The sequence below is a fragment of the Pistacia vera genome, unplaced genomic scaffold (genome assembly GCF_008641045.1).
Source record: "Pistacia vera cultivar Batoury unplaced genomic scaffold, PisVer_v2 Contig461, whole genome shotgun sequence".
Taxonomy (NCBI): Eukaryota; Viridiplantae; Streptophyta; class Magnoliopsida; order Sapindales; family Anacardiaceae; genus Pistacia; species Pistacia vera.
In genome coordinates, this window is record NW_022196292.1 from 190542 (window position 1) to 206266 (window position 15725).

Genomic DNA, 15725 nt, shown 5'->3' on the forward strand with positions numbered 1-15725 from the left:
CCCTGGGTGGGAAAAAGTCGTTTACTCTTTTTCTTTCCCTATTCCATTTCTCTGGGATAAATGTCCAGGACTCTGTGAAGTTCTATGAAACTAGATATCGATCCTTCAATTAATGAGATTAGTCTAATGTTACAAATTCAATTTCAGTTCAATCTAGAAAAAATTTCATCTCAAGTCGAAGGGCTGATGTCTGATGGTGGCTTGGTCAACTGCTTACAGCGCACAATGACAATTTGGTTGGTGGTGGGTGCGTCCCCATCATTGGTCTTTTAACTTTTCCAATTTCCATGTTGCAGATAGAAACAGACTCTCAGCAAAATCCAAAACATGGTAATTGCCAGAGGTCATGATGAAAATTATTAAGGAAGTTAAACCAAACTATTTGCTAAAGCACCGGCAATGACATGCAAGCATACAACAGATATAATAAACAAATGAAGAAAGAGTTATTTGCTGAAGGCCTCGAGATCACTTCTCTATATCCTCTTGTAATCTCAAGTTGTTCATTCTATTGCAACTGCTAATGATTTAGATGGTGTATGCCCTTGTTTCTGTAGTTAAGAAGCTCCACAACAATCGTTCGCGGTATGAAACCGGTACTCCTTGACAAGCTGCCCAAATAGGGAGTGCTTCCTCTGCAATAGTGTTGAAGTTTGAATCCTTTTGGTAGAAGAGGAAGACACAATGAAGAAGAAGAGCGATAAAGAAGGCATGGCCAAAGAATTTCAGTTTTAGATCAAATTGAATTGCAGTTATTTTTAAATTATGAATTTGAATTTCTCTTAACTGCTAAGTGTAGTTATTTAGTTTTATCCCTATTATGTATCGATCGAAGAAAATGAATAGATAATGTTTTCTTCCTCTTCCATAGTTACAACATGGTATCAAAGCTTTTTTTCTTAAGGGACTTGTGACAGTGAAGTTTGGAAAAGACACTTCAACAGAAGATTGGAGGAGAGCCATTCCAACAGAAGATTGGATGGAAAAGAAGACATTCCAATAGAAGATTGGAGGAGAGCCATTCCAATAGAAGATTGGATGGAAAAGAACCACTCCAACAGGAAGATTGGAGGGGGCAGGAATCAACATGTTTGGCAGCAAGATTGGCTGAAGAATGGTAGCAAGATTGGTTGCAAGTTTGGCTTGAAAAGCCATGAAGGTATTAAAGGTCATGCATGAAGTGAAGAACATGCTTTGATGTTCACTACCAAAAAGATTCAAGGAGGAGTGTTGAAGTTTGAATCCTCTTGGTAGAAGAGGAAGACACGATGAAGAAGAAGAGCGATAAAGAAGGCATGGCCAAAGAATTTCAGTTTTAGATAAATCTAAATTGCAGTTATTTTTTAATTATGAATTTGAATTTCTTTTAACTGCTAAGTGTAGTTATTTAGTTTTATCCCTTTAAAACTATAGAAAGGAGAATGTATTATGTATCGATTGAAGAAAATTAATAGATAATGTTTTCTTCCTCTTCCACAGTTACAACAAATAGCTTCATTGGCTTATCATACTCCATTATTTTTCCTGTTAATCCAATAAACCATATCTTCATAAGATATTGATCTCTCACTTCTCAATACAAGATGCTTAAAATGAGAAACTCACTGTCACTTATTGCAAGAACCATTGTGCAGTCCATCATGGTTGGTATTCGGTGTGTCACTGCTATCACAGTGCAATTAGCAATTTTCTCTCTCATGGTCTTCTAGAGAACAAAAAAGCATAAGTATTTGACGTCTCTTCAATAAAACACGCGCCAAGCCAATTAATTGTTGTTGTCCTACGCTCCAATTTGCTCCATCTTGTGCAACTGGACCAAATTGTAGGTTATTACTTTCATTTCAAAGTCTCAAGAACATACACATACCTTTCTTATGCCATACTGATACGTTTACAAGTCCTAAAACACTTGTAAACATGATTGGACAAGGAATTACAAGTCGTAAAACACTTGCTAATTCAATTGGATTGAAGAATTTTACTCTAAGTCCTAAAACATTTGGATTGTGGAATGTGGAAAGCAATGGATAAAATTCGGCCCAAGTAAGTTCCAAGGAGGGAGAGAGTCCATTTTGGCCCAAACCATTCTAAGCGCAAGCTCAACAAGGGAAGCTCAAGCCCACTAAGAAAGAAGTCTAAGTGTTGAAGTGGTCCAATCTAGCCCAAGTCTCATTCCAAAGGGGAAGATCCACATGAACCCTTATTGGATCCATTTGCATGATTCTCAAGACCCAAACTCTTACACCCTTATTAGTAGACTTAATTAGGATCATTGATCAAGTTTTGATCTAATGACATAAGCTTATTTCAACTAATAAGGTGGTTAAAGACATAAATCCTAGAATTAGGGAATTATGTCTCTTTGCATTAAATAGGCATGGCTTTGCTTTTGAATGAATGGTTTGTAATATTAGTTAAGTTTATTTTCATTTTATTGTATTTGTCAATTACTTGTTTATCCTTGTATTTCCCTATATAAGGGCAACTATTTCATTGTAACAATTAGCTTATGAAATATATAAAATTGGTTTATCCGTTTGAGAGAACTTTTGTGTTCTTGAGTGTGCATTCTTTATCCAAGTCTTGGCAAGGGGATTTGGTGGTGAATCAATTCAAGTTGGTGGAGTAATCCTTTAGGCTTGAAGTGTTTCTACTTGTCTTGGTCCGGATTTGCAAGTAATTGTAATTTAGTTCATGTTTTTAATTTGGCCGAATTTCTACTTGATTTTTGGAGTATGTTGTGTTGTTGAAATTGGTTGGAAATGGATCACATACCTAAGGAGTTCAGCCCCTCTTGTTTCTTTTGGATGATCTCGCAAAGATGACATTTGTCAAGCACCTTTGTCATTAAAGAAATAAATTTCATCAGCATTAGCAGATTTATCTACTATTAATAAACTACCAGTCTACAACTAACCACATTGTTTCCTGTAAGTGTTTTTATCCATAAACATATAAAGTTGATAACAAAATTCACAACCGAAAGATTGAAGTTTGAGAACGAAAACAAGATATGGAGGATCATTTATTGTAATCTTATTGCAGTGCTTATGATCTCTGGAATAAACTTTTGGACCAATTACTGTTCTGCAAATACATAACAAATTTTGATGTAAAAAAGAATAGACTACTAAAGCTCACCTCCCATATTTCCTGGTCTGTAAATTGTGACAAGTGGTCTAGATTGTATTGCACGGGCCCATTAAAAAGAGTTAGATCCTAGGGAATGATCCTAAATTTCGACCACAGATCATGAAGGCCAATCGAAGTGATGTTTAGGCCATCAATGATTATCCTTCCCCCTTTTGGCTCTACTAGGCGAAACAATGTGCTGATCAGAGTTGTCTTGCCACTACCTGTCCTACCAACAATTCCTATCTTGTGACCTCCTTTAAATGTACAAGTTATCCCATGGAGAACAAGTGGAGCATTAGGCCAATACCTTATATGATAGAAAGCATTGTTTTTGAAGGAATCATCGATATGAATTTTTTAGTCTTAAAGTGGTAGAAAATCGGTTGATGTCATGTTTAATACCTGCAAATCATAGATCTCTACTTTACCAGTAGCAGGCCAATTTGGTGTAGGATGATTTCCTTCTACAACTTCAAGTGTTTCACCTGTTACGTAGGCATATTGATTTAGTCTTTCAACTGAAACAATAAGGTTTGCCACAGTGCACTGGTCGTCTACTAAATTTACCATGAAAATATTCACTGAAAGACCAAATGATAATGCCATTCCTACGTATCTTGCCATCAAAAGATTGATAACCCTATTATATGAGTCAACATTTTTGTGCCATCAAAACTAATTATTTGAAGCGAAAATGAACAAATTTTGTGATTTGACAATATTTATCAGTGAATTCTTATGTAATATTGATAAAAAGAATTCAAAAGGTTTACAATTATTTGAAATTGAACAATGTAATAGTACAAACCAGAGCCCATTATCCTTGATACAGCAAAGTTATGAAAAGAGCTGAGGCGGCAAGAACAACTACACTTAAGTTTCTAGTCATTGGATCAACCACTCTTGTGCTATAAAACTGTGGAAGAATGAAGTTGAATTTGTATCAATAAGTTTCAGGTTCTTGGCAAGGAGTCGATCTTCATCCTTGAAAGCTTTTATTGTCATAGGTCCAGCAAAGGATTCAGCTAGATGGCTCACAAGCAAAGAACTTCTTGTGCCATTGATTCACATCAACTCTTTTGCCATAGAAAAGTAGTATTTCTAATTTTCCAAGAATACAAGTTTCATTAGAATTATTTTCAGAAGCAAAAAGAATCATAGTAAGGAATAATGATTCTGTTTTTCAGTGAGTAGTACCTGCAAGAGAATTGTCAGAAACTGCAAGGGTATGATGACTAGCAAGAGTTGCCAAGTAAGAGCACACAATACCACAAAGTAAGAGACTATAATCATGGTTGATCCAACTCCCAAAGTGGATTTGAAGCCTAGATCAAGGTCAACAATACTCAAATCCGAAGATACCTAAGAAAACGAATGCAAATTTGAGTTCCCAAAAACAATAACTATAGTAGATGAACATCTACTTCATAAGACTCTTACTCGACTAAGTATCCTTCTTATAGGTGTTGAGTCATAAAAGGCCATCGGTGCTCCAAAAAGAGAGGTCAACAGTTTATGAAAAATGGATTGTGATGCCTCAAGGCTTGAATAAACTACAAGGAAGGATCTTATATGCAAAAAGACCATCATTCCTACTCCAATCTTTGAGTATACTATGACCAATTTCAAAGTGCTCATGCTTCCTTCCTTTATGTGTGCAGCCAACCACCAACTTTGTAGTATTTGTGCTACCAGAAACATAATGTGTGCTAAGTTTGCCAAAAAGAAGTACAAGAAGCTTTTTTTATGGCTCAAGTAATCTATGTAAGGTTTCAAACCTATATCCCCCATTTCTTTTTCCTCTTTCTTTATCAATTGATCCTGTTGGGTCACATTTGACTCTGCCTCATAATTAATTTTCTTGAGTTCACCATCACGAGGTTTATTTAGTTTTGAAGAAGCAAGTTCTGAAATTGTTTCCTGACCCATTTTATCTTTTTGTGCATTTACAAGGGCCTGGAATTCTTTACTGTTGGCCAACAACTGGTCATATGTAGTAACATGTATAATTTCTGTTGATAGCAGTGATGTTTTACTAAAAACATGAAGATAGCCAGCAAGTTTACAAGTTTTTGGCGCTAGGTTTGAAGGTTGAAAGGCTGCAATTGAATGATAGAGCAGTTAGATTTTTTAATTGTAATGTGATGACTTTAGGTGATAGCAGCCGGTTGTTAAGGCTTTAGTACCAACATTAGTTTTAAATGAATGGTTAATAATGCATTTTGCAAAATATCCTTGTAATATTAGGTGGAACAGTAGATGATATTTTGTATAAATCACCCATGTTTTATGAATGAAAAACAGAGCAAAAACTTCAGTTTAAAGTTTCCCTCTCTACATCTCTCTCTCACATTTGTTTTGGTCTCTCTCTTTCCTTAGTATTCTCTAGCTAAATACCCTACAATTGGTATCAGAGCCACCATAATTCTCAGGGCCAAAAACACAACTCTATAACTTAGCTCAACCCCATTAAAGGTCTTCTTCATGGCAACAAACCTAACTCCTCTTTCTCCACCCATCTTCAATGGTAAGCAATTCCATGTTTGGGTTGTCAAAATGAAGACCTACTTGAGAGGCCACGGTTTGTGGCAATATATGGAGAAGAGAGACAAGTCCCTCAGCTTGGAGCAAGGCCAACACTGAATCAGATAAGGATTCATGAACAAGAGCTAGCAAAGGCTCCAAGAGCCCTGTCTTGCATCCATTCACTAGTAACCGACCAAGTTTTTACCATAATTATGGCATGTGAAACTCCTAAAGAGGCTTAGGATAAGCTTAAGGAGGAGTTTGGGGGCAGCAATACAACACGCAGCATGCAAGTTCTAAACCTGAGAAGGGAGTTTGAAATGCTTAAAATGTAGGAGACTGAGTCTGTTAAGGAATATGTGGACAGGTTAATGAATGTTGTGAACAAAATAAAACTACTTGGAAAGGAGTTGAGTGATAAGAGGATTGTGGAGAAGGTTTTGGTTAGCTTGCCCGAGAGATTTAAAGCAAAGATCTCTTCACTTGAAGACTCCAAAGATTTGTCTTAGATCAGCCTAGCAGAACTTGTGCATGCTCTTCAAGCACAAGAACAGAGGACGTTGCTGAGGCAAGAAGATTTAAGTGAGGGAGCTATGTTGCAAGCCAAAAAATGAGGGGATTTCAAGGTGAAAACAAGAGGTATGCTGGAGAGAAGAAAGGAAATGAGGAAGTTAACAACCAAGGAGAAAAGAATGCATGAATGAGAACCTTTCCTCCTTGTTCTCACTGCAAAAAAACACAACCACCACTGAAAACAAATGTTGGTTCAAGCTTGGCATACAATGCAAGTCTTGTAAGCAATTTGGACATATAGAAAGTGTGAAGAAGATGCACAATGGACAAATGGCAACACACCAAGGAAACTGTGAAGAAGATGCACAGTGGATAGATGGCAACACATCAGGGAGACGACACTGGTGACATGTGTCTCCATCCTCCAGCTTTCTAACAAACTGAGATTCTTGTGGTCCTATAATTGTTGTGTTGTCATTCTCTCATTACTATTCTTGCCCACCAAGTTTTGTAAATTGATCAGGAAGCTTCCTGAATTTGTAACGTAAATGTGTATAAATGAATTGTTTTACAATAATGAAAAACATCTTCCCTTCAAGTTTAATATTCATTCGTCTCTCTCTGGCTACTCTTTTCTTTTCTCTCTCTTGGTATCAGAGTAGGTTGGAGAAGATGATAGACTCCATTCCTGGTGGTTCTAACATGTCTACTCCACAAACTACAAATACCACCAACACCACCCTTTCAAACATGTTCCAACCTACCAACTTCAACTTTACTGTACCTACTAAGCTTGATTTCAAAAACTATCTTTCATGGAAGACTCAGGTAATACCTCTAATTAGAGCCAATGATCTTGAGGGCCTGATTTATGGAACTAAACCAAAACTAGCTCCCCTCCTCACACCAAGTCTAGGGACAACAAAGATTGTCAATTTATCAAATCTAGACTATCTAGTTTGGAAAAGGCAAGACCAGACCCTCATTGGCTGGCTATTTTCCACCATCTCAGATGGTATACTGAGAAAAATTAACAAGTGCAACACCTCTCGAGAAGTTTGGGACATCAAACATCTTTGAAGCTTAGTCACAAGCTAGAGTTCTTCACCTAAAACTCCAAGTCCAAAACAGCAGGAAAAAGGCAACTGCAAATAACCAAATATTTTGACAAAATGAAGGATATTGTAGATGAGTTGAATCTAGTTGGCCACACGTCCTAGAAGATGAACTCATCTTACAAATACTAGGTAAACTAAGGATTGGGTTCGAAACTGTGGTCTCAATTGCTACCTCTCTCAGAACTCTTCCCTTAGTGCAAGAAACATATACCTTACTTCTCAATCATGAATCTAGATTGGAAAGAATGCACACCAACTCAACATTTGAGATGCAACAAAATCCTTCTACTCAGTTTGCCAAAAGTAACAATTCAAGGCAGTTTTCATCTCAACAAAATCCTAATTATTACAAAAGGAACCAAGCTAACATAGGAAGCGACAGGGGGAAATGCAAAAACACTAGAAATAGGAATGGTTCAGGGACCAAACCAACCTGCCAGCTATGCCTGAAATATGGCCATTCAGTTGAAGTTTGCTATCACAGATATGACAAGAACTTTGTTCCTCCAAGCCCAGCAAACCAGAACCAAAGAGGATCAAACCAAGCTTATATTGCAGCCTCCAACCAACCATTTTCACCATCCGAATTCTCAAGTGAAGGAGGATGGTACATGGATAGTGGAGCATCAACACATATCACCAACAACTTAAGCAACTTGAGCCTAAAAAGTGAATACCAAGGACCAAAGAAGATGACGGTGGGAAATGGCCAAGCTCTCAACATAACTCATTATGGTAAAGGATTCCTAAACTCTTCTTGCTCTACTCCAATATTGCTAAAGAACATTCTTGTTGTCCCTAAAATCACCAAAAATCTCTTGAGTGTATCTCAAGTCACCACTGATAATAATCTGTGTGTATTGTTTCATGAAAAATATTGCTCCATCAAGGACAAGAAGGGGACAATTCTACTGGAAGGAGTTGCTGAAGGAGGGCTTTACAAGTTGAACCATCACACTGGAACCAGACTGCAAAATTCTAAGGAAAAAAGGACTAGTGCTATCACTTTTAGCTTTCCAAGAAGTTGATTGTCAACATAATTCCTTTCTAGTTACTGGAAAAGAAACAAACCTTGTCTCTCCTTGTTGTAAACCTGAAAAGGACCACATTAATGAAAATTTGTCTATTTCAAACTCTTGTGTCAATGACAAAGTCACACTTGACCTGTTACATAGATGTTTTGGACATCCAAACCTTAATACTTTAAACCATATCCTAAAGTCATGCTCCATCAAAATTCACATCTCTAAGAAGACCTATCTTCTAAATTTCTGCCAAGCATGTAGGCTAGGGAAAATGCATGAAATTCATTACCCTATGTCTAAGAAAAAAATCAAGTCACCCTCTGGAACTAATTTATGTTAACCTATGGGGTCCAACACCCATACCTACAACCAATAGAGCTAGGTACTACCTCAACATCCTAGATGATCACTCAAGATACACATGGCTTTATCCTATCGCACTAAAATCTCAAACCTTAGACACCTTTAAACAATTCAAAACCATAGCAAAAAAAATAAAATAAAATAAAATAAAAAAACAATTTAACAAGCCCATGAAAACCATTCAAACAAACAGATATGGGAGGAGAGTTCATTGCCCTTTCCCATTTTCTCAAAGAAAATGGAATTGTCCATAGATTCTCTTGCCCACACACTCACTATCAAAATGGAAAAATAGAAAGGAAGCATAGGCACCTTGTTGAAACAAACCCTCTTAGCCCAAGCCAACATGCCTTTGGACTATTGGTGGGAAGCTTTCCTCACCTCTGCATACCTCATAAACAGAATGCCTTCTCCAATCATTGACAACCTATCACCCTATGAAAAACTTACTCAAAGTAGACTTGATTACAACTTCCTTAGATGCTTCAGATGTGCCTGTTATCCATACCTAAGAGCCTACAATAGACACAAGTTTGACTCCCACACCAGTAAGTGTATCTTCATTGGCTACATCCCAAACCATAAAGGCTTCATATGCTTGCATAAAACTAGCAGAATCTACATCTTTAGAGATGTGGTTTTTGATGAGAATGACTGGTAGCATGCCGAATGCACCAAATTAATTAACCTTACTAACCTAACTACAAAATTGTATATAGGGTGAGCAAGGGTCGATCCCACAGGGAATGATTCGATTAAATCCTATATTCTATGCCAATAGCCACAATGAAAACAATAAAACCCTAAACAGTGAACATGATAACACAACAGAGTAATGAAAGGGGTTTGATCAATGCAATCTAAATTGAAAACAAATAATGGTAGAAAATATCAGATTAAAACACCAGTTCTCAGTTCAAGATCCACCTAAACATGCATTGGATATACTAACTGTAACATTATTTTGTCTCGTTATTATGGAACTATTAACCCTAGGAAACAACAAGCTCTGTTACCCGAATTTTCCCTTAATTGTCACTACTGAAATAAGCTCTTCAAGTAGATCCTAACCCTTGAACAACCTAGAATAAGCTCTCTAAGTTTAATTCAATGGCAGCCTTAAGAAATAGGAAAATAGATCAATCTAAGCAACAATCACTCAAGCTCGGATTATTTAACTTAGGCTATGCTATTCAAGATGACAGAATGAAAACTTGTCCATAATTATCTATCATCATGTGTTACTGATTGAATAGAAAAAGAACAATTATGGATCACAATTCCTAATTCTAACAGATAAAATTCTGATTAAACAACTCAGCATGCCATTACTAAATCACTCAAACAGAAAATTATAAATAATTAAAACAGAATAACATAAACAATTCCAATAAAAACAAGATTGAGAACAATGTTACTGAAGTTAGGCTACACCAATGACATGAATTTAGGCTTCAAAATCCCCTTGAACTGAAAAAGAAAGATCAGCCTCACATCTTGATGTAGAAAGTAAAAGAAAACCGAAAAAACTAAAAACTACTGATGTCTCTTCTCCCCCCTTTTTAACCTCACAACGCCTCAATAAATAACATGTTTTTCTCCTAATTTTACCCTAGTAATCATGGAAAATCTTTGCTAGATGTTTCCTAAAAGATAGACTTCCAGATTTGTCAAAATCTTATCGGATCTGGAAAATAGAATTTGTCTCCAGATTGCACCAAGATTCTCACAATGTAAAAGATATTTTCTAGGCTCGATCACTTCACAAAAATTGTAGTCCTAGATGTGTAGATAAATCAAGGCTTTTGAATCACCCGCTTTCGATATCTGACGCTCCAGTTAGGCCAGTTCGAAGATTCAATACTCGGCCAAGGAATCCTTCTGCGACTAGAATTCTAGGTCCGGTTTTGCAACAACTACTGGGAACCCAAACGAACTCTGATTCTCGCCCATAATACCTTCCTGAAAAGCTTGATTTGTCTATTTTATTCTTCTGAAGGACACTTTTGCAATCGAGAAATTTAACTCCATGAAAAACCTGAAAAACACAGCACTGGTCAGAATAACACAAATTATGGAATTTCCTAATCTTTTATCACTTCTTTCCTAAAGTCTATCCAACTATGCCAAACTCGCAAAATAAACTCTAATCAACTCAAATAGGCATAAAACATAACAAAAAACATAATATGGAAGGAATAAAAATATATAAATTACACTCTTATCAATGACTTTCCCTTCAATAAAATCATGAACAATGTTTTAAAACCCGGCCCGACCTAGCCGGTTCAATCTGTTCAACCGGGACCCGGAAGCTTCAACGGGCCGGGTTTAATTTTTTCCTATTCACCTAATACTGTAGGATTTCTGGTGATGATCGGCGAACAATTAATTGTCGGAATGTTGGGGCTTTTGAAGAGCTATTTCCGGTGAATGTAATGATGGTGAAAGATTTGATTTCCAGTGAGTAAATCGATCGAAAATCGAACAAAACTGGCAGCGGCAACAATGAGATTTTTCCCGCGATTTACAAGGCTAACGGGGGTGGGGTGAGGGGGGTTTTGGTCGGGAAGAAAAATGGAGTAATTCCGGGGTGATGGGAAGGGTTGTTGTTGCCGGAATCAATGGGATCTGGCTTGGAATGTCGACGTCAACATCAGTGAGATCTGCCTGAAATCGAACCTATTTCGGCTAGATCTTGGGTATATTTTGATGGAAATGGGCTCAAGGGACGATTGGGGTTGCATCTGGGTGTCGTCGCCGCTAATCAGTCACCGGTCGATTTGTAGTTGGGGTGTGTTTGATAAATTTCAAACCTATAGGGACTTACCTATAATTTTTAGGGGTATATTTGCTAAATTTTAAAAGTTTTTATCAATCGGTTTGACCAACGGTCAACCCGGTTAAACCGGTCAACTCGGGACCCAGAAGCTTTGCCGGGTTTCCCTTCGGGTTGGGTTTTAAAACATTGATCATGAACAAACTACCACAAAGTCTAAACAACATATCAAACACAACCCTTACCACCCAATTCCTAACAACCTGCAATAACATGAAGCTCCACCAGTGTGATGGTTCAACAGTAAGCAGTCCACCAACGACAACTCTTCAAGTAAGTTCTGCACCTTCTCTGTCTCACAATTATGATAACCTATTCAATTAACCTCAATCTAGTTCTCTAGGCAGTGATCAGGCCCCTACTCAATCTAGTCCTTCAAGCAATGATCAAGCCCCTGTAATCAATGATGAACTAGTAGAATCTGATGAAACCACTTGATGAAAAGCTCCCCAAAACACTCACCCCATGGTGACAAGAGCCAAGGCTAGAATTTGTAAGCTTAAGGTCTTTCAAGTGACTTCTGATATAGTCCTAACTCCATCATGTATTCAAGATGCTCTAAATCATCCAAAATGGAAAGAAGAATACACTACACTATGTAAAAACTAAACTTGGACTTTGGCTCTAAGAAACTCAAACATCAAGACTATGGGGTGCAAATGGATTTACAAAATAAAAAACGATGTAGATGGAAGTGTGTCAAGGTACAAGGCAAGATTGGTGGCCAAGGTATTTCTACAGACTGCAGAGGTAGATTACTTCGAGACTTTTAGCCTTATGGTGAAATGTAACATAATTAGATCAGTGTTAAGCTTAGGCACAACACTAAACTAGGAAACAAGGCAAGTGGACAACAATAATATCTTCCTCAATGGAGATCTCACCAAGGATGTCTTCATGGACCAGCTAAAAGGTTTTGAAAATCCAAGACGACCAGATTTCATATGCAAACTCAATAAAGCACTCTACAAACTCAAACAAGCTGCAAGAGCCTGGTTCCACAAACTCAAAGAAGCTCTTAATAGTTGGGATTTCAAAGGATAAAAAACTGACTCATCTCTCTTCTACCTACACCAAGGGAAAGACTTAATAATCTTCTTGGTGTATGTGGATGACATCATCATCACTGGAAGTTCAAGCTTTTTGATAATCAAGTTGTTCAAGAATTGAAAAACAGGTTTGCTTTAAAGGACATAGGAGAGCTATCCTACTTCTTAAGAATTGAAGTAACTAGACAAGGGTCCTCAATGCATATGTCTCAATGCAAATATATTCAAGACCTTCTCATTAAATCCCATATGGAGCTAAGTAAACCATGTCCTACACCAATAATCACTGGGCACAAATTTACAAGTAATGATGGAAAATATCTGCCAAATCCTTCCTTATACAAGAGTGTGATAAGGTCTCTGCAGTATGCAAAGATTACAAGACCTTACATTATAGTGTGAACGAGTTAAGTTAATTTATGCAACAACCCTCTGAAGATCATTGGCAAGGAGTTAAAAGGGTCCTAAGGTATTTAAAGGGAACTTTGGAGTACAACATTCTATGCAACCTAGGGGGAAAGTGTGAAATCTAAGCCATGTAGATTAGGCCTGTGACACTAAGGACAAGATCTACAGGAGGCTACTGTATTATGTTGAATGGAAATCCAGTAGCATAGAGCTCAAGGAAACAGAGAGGGGTGTCTAGATCAAGCATTGAAAATGAGTACAGAGCTCTTACTCAAACTGGAGCCGAAATAGCCTAGCTAACTTCCCTGCTCTCAAAACTAAAAATCTGTAGTAATTCAGCACCAAGAATCTAGTGTGATAATGTTAGCCCTCACTCTAAATCCTATCTTGCACGGGAAAACCAAACATATTGAGGTGGACATTCATTTTATAAGAGAAATGGTGAGTAATGGAGAAATTGAAGTCAGCTACATTCCATCAAAGGAATAGGTAGCAGACATATTCACTAAGCCAAGTCCCAAGGACCACTTCGAATGGATGAGAAACAAACTTAAGGTCGTACACAGAGACCTTAGTTTGAGGGGGAATGTGAAGAGGATGTACAGTGAACAGATGGCAACACACCAGGGAGACAACACTGGTGACATGTGTCTCCATCCTCCAACTCTCTAATAAATTGGGATTCTTGTGGTCCTATGATTGTTGTGCTGCCATTCTCTCATTACTATTCTTGCCCACCAAGTTTTGTAAATTGATCGTGAAACTTCCTGAATTTGTTACGTATATGTGTATAAATTAATTGTTTTGCAATAATGAAAAACATCTTCCATTCAAGCTTAATATTCTTTAGTCTCTCTTTGGATGCTCTTTCTCTTTTTTCTCACTGAAAGGTTATCCAAGAATAAAGGAGGGCAACAGGAGCATCAATCCTAGGCAGTGGATAGGAGCATCAATCTAGGCAATGGAGAATCAACAATAGACTCAAGAACCCAAAAAGTTATTTGTGGCTTCAGGATGTGTAGTTGATTATGATCAAGAAGTGTGGTTAATTAACAGTTGTTGCACCAACCATATGTCACCAAACATGTCCAAATGTTAATTAACAGTTATTGCACCAACCATATGTCACCAAACATGTCCAAATTTGTGAGTTTGGATCAAAGCTACAAGTCCAAAGTCAAAGTGGGAAATGGTGAGGTGTTAGAGGTTAGAGGCAAGAGAAATGTTGTTGTCCGAACCAAGGCAGGAACCAAGATTATAACTGATTTTTTGTTTGTTCTCGAGATTAGTCAAAATTTGTTAAGTGGAGGCCAAATGCTTGAGAAGAATTATTCTTTGCATTTTGAAAAAGCGTCATGTTTAATTGTAGAATGTGATGGGAATGAACTAATGAAAGTGAGGATGCAAGGAAAATTTTTTCCTTTAGTGTGGGATAAGACTGGTTTTGAAGGCCATTTGGCTAAATTAGATGAGTCAAACTTATGGCATAGGAGATATGGGCATTTTCATTATCAAGCTCTTAAAGAATTAAGACTCAGAAACCTTGTTCAAAACCTACCAAAGATAGAACAAGGGGAAGGGCTGTGCAATACATGCCAAATTGGGAAGCCATCTTTTCCAGCAAAGAAGGCATGGAGAGCAAGTGAGAAACTTCAACTTGTGCACGCAGATGTGTGTGGACATATGCAGCAAGCTTCCTTGAATGGAAGTAGGTATTTCATTCTCTTCATAGGTGACTTTTCCAGGCTGACATGGGTGTATTTCCTAAACCAAAATAGTGAGGTTGTTGCTGTCTTCCAGAGATTCAAGCTACTTGTTGAAAACCAAACAGGTTTGACACTCAAATCTGTGAGGAGTGATAATGGGACTGAATATGCTTCAAATGAGTTTGAAGAGGTGTGTAGGGGAGCTGGGATAATGCATCTATTCAGTAATCTATACACTCCACGGCAAAATGGAGTCAATGAAAGAAAAAAAATAGGACTACAATGGAGATAGCCAGGTACATGTTAGCTAAGAAAAATCTACCCAAAGTCTTCTAGGCTGAAGCTGTCAACACTGTCATTTATTTGTTGAATAGACTTCCAACAAAAGCTCTTGAGAATATGACACCTTATGAGGCCTGGTATGGTGTAAAACCAATGGTGGATCACTTGAGGATATTTGGAAGTGTGTGTTATGTATGTCCTAGCAAACAAAAGAACCAAGTTGGATGAGAGGGCTAAAGTGGGAATCCTAATTGGGTACAACAGCTAATCAAAGGCATATAGCATGTACGATCCAATCAACAAGAAAATCCAAGTTAGTAAAGACGTCAAGATGGGAGTGTGCTGTTTGGAATTGGAGAAATCAGGTTGAAGTCAAGCCAAGCTTCTAGCAAGATAGAATGCCCAAAAACCAGATTGGGGAAATGAATTCAGATGAAGTTTTAGTCAGAGGCACAATACCATTATTTGAAATTTATGAAAGATGTAATATGGGTGAGTTAGAACCAACAAGCTATAATGAGCCGATCAAATTTGATGTTTGGAGAGCTACAATGAAGGAGGAGTTTTCCTCAATAGAAAGAAATGGAACTTGGGAGCTGGTTGATAGGCCTATAGGCAAAAAAAAAATTATTCAAGTCAAGTGGATTTTTAAGAGAAAATTGAACCCTGATGGGTCAAATAACAAGTACAAAGCAAGGCTTGTTGTGAAGGGCTTTGCACAACAATATGGGGTGGATTTCATGGATATCTTTGCACCAGTT

General features: G+C 37.5%; 1 pseudogene; it reads right to left on the bottom strand.

Annotated features, from left to right (window-relative positions):
- Positions 1-1447: 1447 nt before the first annotated feature.
- On the bottom strand, positions 1448-3759 carry LOC116145406 (annotated as a pseudogene).
- Between the last annotated feature and the right edge of the window lie 11966 nt (positions 3760-15725).